Genomic DNA, 6,369 nt, shown 5'->3' with positions numbered 1-6,369 from the left:
TTTTTTTCTCGAATTAATCCCGCTTTCTTTATGTTGCTGTCATCTTTCAAATACGAAGACTATTTCGCGTAGTCATACAAGTTTTCCTATACTTTCTCAGTGAATGATATCCAAGGCTAGAGTTTTTAAAAACGTGTTCATATTTTACCGATTTTTCAATGTGAAATTGAACCATCTTCATTTGTGAGTCATTTGCCTTTTAGCTTCGTCACACTTTCCCAAATGATTTTCTTAGTTCAAATGATTTTAAGTCAGATCTGTGATATAGATTTCGGTTTCATTGCCAAATTTTTATGATTATTAGTAAAAAAAATAGGCCCAGTTTACAAATGAAAAAATGGCCGTTTTTGTTCTTGTATATTTGTTAAAGAGTAAACTACACTAATAGTCCCTGATCTTGTTAAGAAATGCATCGATGGTCCTTGAAAATTTTTTATATCATTTTTGGTATGATAAGACTAAAGTAACCCTAGGCACCATTGGTGTGAATATTTAAAGTTTAGGGGCATTTTAGACCTTTCAACACTCCTTTTAATTTTTTTCATTTTTTCTTTCATTACCATTTTCTTTTATAAACTCAATTATATTTTCATTTAAATAATATTTGATGCTTTATGATTTCAAAAATTTGAATAAGAAACCAAATGTTTTACTTAGGATTTATTTATTTTTAAACTTAAATATTATTTGTGAAGAAAAAATTATATTTAATAGTAACATTTTTTATTATAAATATTAAAGTGAATTATAGAAAATTGTATGTGGTATTTATTTTTACTTAATTTTTTTAATTTGAGAAGCAAAAATATTATAATGAATTATAGTAGGGGTAATTTTTTATTTAAATAATATTACTTCAATATTTAAATGTTACTATACGTAAGTGAAAAATAAATATTTTAGTTACGCTAATTAAAATATAGCAAAAAATATTTTTTAAATATAATAATTAAAATATAAGTGAATTATATCTAACATAAATTAAAGCGAATCCTTGCAAGTAACATTTTTTTTACTAAAAATATTAAAGTGAACTATTATATTTTTTTCATTATAAAGCTTAATATATATGTTATTCAAGTAATTATTTAAAAATTTAAGTGAAATAATTCAAAAGAAAATATTTTTTTGTTGTAAAAGTGACTCGACTTATTTTAACACAAATGATACCCCCAAGTGTACGGGGCTAATGTCAATTAGCAAGTTAGAGTATCGTATCCCACAGAGACAAATTCGTATCAACTTAACTACCACGAACATCTAGAGAATCAGGAAATGTTTGGTTTTGTTCTAACACTATGAAAAGCATATAATGAACAAAGAGATAAATAAAAACAAATAAACACGGAGTGAAAAGATAATATGGAGAAAATTGTAGAACTCAAGGATCTGATGCACAATTCCAAGCTCTTATCCAATCAAATTGTCTTTCCTTTTGGTGTCTCTAGAATTACTAAGTCGACCACAATTATAGATTAAACCCCCTCCCGAGGTGAGAAACCTGTGGATTAAGTGCTAGGATTGAAGTCCCCTTCTAATCTTAAAACCCCTAACTCTCAAAAGCTCGATTAGGTCAAAGACCTCACTCAAAACCTCAACTCTCCCGAGTTTTATTGCATTAAGGTGTGAACTATTCATATTTCCAGATTAATTATTGCATTTCTCGATTAATCTAATTAATCCTACACAATGAAGTGGTGATCAAGCAATTGAAAGGAATAAACCCAAGAATAATCAAATAACCACAAGAGCAAGGTAAGAACAAAATCAATTGGATAAAAACTATGAAATTAGTGCATCTTCACCAAGAATTTCTACAAAAGGTGTTTAGCTACTCATGTTCACGGAGAAAACTAAGTTTAACACAAAGAATCCGAACAAAAACATGAAAGATAGATACTAAGAACTCCTGTGGAACGAATCTATGGAATGAAGTCTTCAATCTTCCGATTTGGAGTCTTCAATCTTCAATTCTCTCTCTAGAAGTGTTCTTGGGGGTGTGTGTGAGTGTGGGAGGCGGTAATGTAGAATCCTCTCTCGTCCAATCCAACCCTAGCCTTTTTCTCTTGATTTTCCCGTCAAAAATCGCGTTTTCAGAAGTCAAACCCGTCAAACTGACTGACCCGGCCGGGTAGGATTTTAGTGCTGTAAATCCACCTGGCCGGGTGACCATTTCAGACCCCTTTCTGGACTCGTCACGCTGTCTTCAGGATACCCGGCCGGGTGGAATATTTGTGCTGTAAATGCACCCTGCCGGTGTCGTTTTCCGGCGGCTCCTTCTGGTCCTCAAGTCTTACCCGGCCGGGAAGAATTTATAAGAGTAAAACTCACCCGGCCGGGTCCTATCCACAATCGGTCGGATTTTTGCCTCTTTTTTTTATCTACTTATCCTAGAACACTCAACAAACACATGAAACTCCAAAAGATAGGTTAATTGGCTGGAAATAGACAATTCAAGCATCAAAACTCAACATTAAGCACCTCAACATACCAATTAAACCGACTAAACATGAGTTTATCAAAAAGGTACTTTTATGTATGTCCAAAATAATTGCTAGATTGAATAGGTACCAAAATTGTAGTAATTTCCAGATGCCAAAAAAGCCTTCAATGACATTTAGGAGATTTTTTTAATGCAGAGGGGTATAAAAGACCGATAGTGATAAACACGGGATTTGCATGTTTTTAAGGCCTAGATTTGGCTCGTTTTAAATGTCAATCTTGCAAATTATGTTCTTAAATTGCATATATTATATATTTTGGTATTTTGATGTGTTTGTTGATAAATGATAGAAAAAGATAGAAAAAATGGTGCAAAAAGGTGTCAAGGTTCAGCAGCCTCTGTTCGAGCCCATCTGCCAACGAGTTTGAAGTCCAATCAGTGCTTAATACATACCATTCTCTTCGTCTTCGAAATAGCTTCGCGTGGGTACCTTGAACATCTAAATCGGAGTTCTGTGGAGAAAGTTATGGCCATTTTACGAACATTGCGCAGTGCAGTCAAAATTAGGCGGAAATTGGCGGAAATTGAAGAAAGGAAAGAAATTGTTGCCTTGTGATATCAAATCTCTCCTATTAATTGTAGGATTCGAAATTACCATCTTTTCTATTACTTGGAGGATACTTTTTTACCAATTATAAATCTTTTTCAAGTCTATATATACCCCATAACCTAATTCATAATATTCATCTCAGAGTCTCCAATCCTCTCCATCCCTAGACTTCTTCCATACCATATTCCACATATTATTCTCCTATCTTCCATTGGAGCGGAGCTCTGCAGATCCAGGCAAGAGAAGACTGAAGACTGCATAATTCAACCTTGGGTTTTGTTTTGTTTTTCTTCATGTCTAGTACTTTTTGTTGTTTTACTTGTCTATGAGTATTAAACATCTTTTGTAGAATTTTTGGTAATATGCTATGATTTTGAGTTATTAATTCAATTGTTTTTCCTTGTTAGCTCTTGTAGTTACTTCGATTTCTCTTGTGCTTATACATTTGTTTGACTGGCCATCTTATGAATGCATGTGGATTTTACTACAAGAACTGAGAAGTGAGTAGTCTAATTTGAAAGAGGAGAAATTGACGTCTTTGCCAATAAAATCGAGAGATTTGAGCCTTTGAATGAAGCAAAATTATCTTAGGAGCTTTTAGGAGTTGTTGCCTTAGTTCTAGGAAGGACACTTCGGTTTTAGGTAGCAATCTACAAATTATATGCTTCGAGAGAAGATATAGTTTTACATACGTGATAGCTTAGTAACTCTAGAGACCGTAATTCAAGGAAGTCTTTTGGATTTTAGCTTTTGATTGTGGTTCCTAAAATTCTGCATTCCTTAGCCTGTTTTTTTTATTTATTTTTATATTTTCTGTTATTTATTTATTTCTTTATGTCTAGTTTATAAATTCAAACCCAAAAACCATGTCTCTAAATAGTACATGACGCTTAGTATATGATAGACAGTTGCAATCTTTTTCCCTGAGTTCGATATCACGGTACTGACCTTTAGCTATACTAGATCTACCTTGTATACAAGAATTTTTAGTGCTAATAAATAGTGCATCAGATAGATACCAAAAATGTACTCCCTCCATTCCATAGTAATGGAGGCGAAACTTTTCGGCATGGAGATTAAGAAAAATTGTGTTAGGTGAGTTAAGTAAAGGGAGAATAAAGTGGAAAATGAAAAGATAGAGAGATGAAGAGAGAAAAAAGTAAGAGAGAGTAAAGTAAATGTGGAAAAATGTGTTAACTTTTATTAAAAAGGGAAATGACTCTATTACTATGGAACGTACCAAAATGGTAAAATGACTTTATTACTATGGAACGAAGAGAGTAACTTTTAGGGACCAAATATGATATATAAATTTTTTATGGACCATTGATGTATTTTTCCACGAGATTAGGAGTATTAGCGTAGTTTACTCTTTATTAAATGACTGTTGTATATGAAACCGATAGGGTGTGGCCTGACAATATTTTGGTCAAAAATTCTTATATGATTTGGGTTTTATTGTAGTATTATTATTTTATTATAATTATAATTACAATTATAACTAGCATGATTTGTTGGATACGGTTGTGATGCATTACTTTCGTTAGACAAAGATTAGTGCGCAAAACAAAACAATTGGTTGGAGAAGTTCGAAAAATGTTTATTTGTACTTGGACAGAATCATGGTGCTGCATTTTTACTCAAATAGTATTATTTATTTATTTATTTCTATAGTTAAAGAAAAGCATATTTATTCATTTTTCCCGTATTTTGTCCAATCCTGACAATTGCCGTAAGATCACCTAAAGGGTGTCAATTATCTGGATGCTTGCATATTTTGATTAATTGAATTTCTTAGAAATTAATTTATTCAAAATTATAATTTATTAATCTTCAATTCTTTTATCAAAAAAATTAAACTTGATTTCTTTTAAAATAATATAATTGGGTAAAACAATGCACCCTAGAGTACCTGTTGACCTATTGTAGTTCTGCTTGTTTGTCCAATATATTTTGATATGTTAGACCATTTTACGCTAGACATTCCATATACTAGTATTTATTTATTTACAAATAAATATGTCATTTACTATAGTTGGATTATTTTGTATTGTTAATTAGATCAGAGCAAGATCGGTCTCCATACAATGGTTTCATTGATTACATGTGTAATTAGCTATTCCCTATTGCTATTGGGCATCCCTACAACCTACTTGGATAAAAGAATAATTGAGGTAAAAAATTTAGGTCGTCTCTTTATGAGGGATTTATGACTATAATAAGTTGATTAATTATATTATTCGGCGTCGAACTATCAGGCTTCAAAAACAGTTGCAAGATTTAATTGCACAGACACCAGAATTATTTTCTTATTTTGCTTAAGAATAGTTTATGTCACACGATATTTTTTTATTTAAATTTAATGTATTTTTTAGTGTTGATTTATATTTATCCGATTAGCGTGACATAGATACCGCATACTATTAAGAGAAATCAAGCTATAGAGATTTAATTGCACTGCACATTTTGCTTCACGAATTATGTTTAATTTCACTTGTATCATACTACTACTTAATATAGTTGGGATTCTGTAATTATGTTTCTAACCCACTGCTCATAAATAAATAAATTTAATTTAATTTAATTTAATTTAATTTTGATATAATTTAATTCTATGCAGTCATATATGTTCGACAATGTCGTTGATGTACTAAGAAAATAATTATTAAAATCAAGATAAATTCCTAGCAGTGGAGTACTTTTTTTTGTTCATTTTTTTTATTGAGTGGGCCAACTATATATACAACGTATCACAATAAACTATTCAATGTGGATAAAGGTTTGCGTGGCATTTCTGTTTTGTGCAGTACTTGCTAAAAATGGATTTTTGAATTGTTTTCAAGAGGCATAGATAAAACACACACAACTGTGTGTAGATTGCTTTCACGGTTTCACAAATGGGGTAGAGGAGAAGAGAATTAGATTGGCTATTTAATTTTATATTTCATGGTTTTGTAAATGCAACTTATTAATGTGAATCAAATATACCATTAATTATTCTTAGGTTTCGTATGTATTACTATTATGTTTTTTCAACTTATATTTTAATCAATTTTTTTTCAAGTTGAGGTAGAAATGAAGCTCAAATAAAAAACAAATCAATGAAAAGAAAAGTCATGCAAAGTGCAAACTACTAAGCCAGTTAAACTGCCAAGTCTGCACAATTCTAAGTAGCAACCCGGGCCGGATAGCTTGTTGTGCCACAACACCACAGGTGGAAACACGACATTCACTCCAAAAAACCGACCCAACTCGGGTCATTTCAAGCACCAAATCTACCTGAGCTGGGTAAACTTACAAATTTTAAGGACCACTG

The sequence above is a fragment of the Salvia hispanica genome, chromosome 5 (assembly GCF_029641045.1).
Source record: "Salvia hispanica isolate PSC_SH4W2 chromosome 5, Shi_PSC_v1, whole genome shotgun sequence".
NCBI lineage: Eukaryota > Viridiplantae > Streptophyta > Magnoliopsida > Lamiales > Lamiaceae > Salvia > Salvia hispanica.
This window is presented reverse-complemented; position numbering follows the sequence as displayed.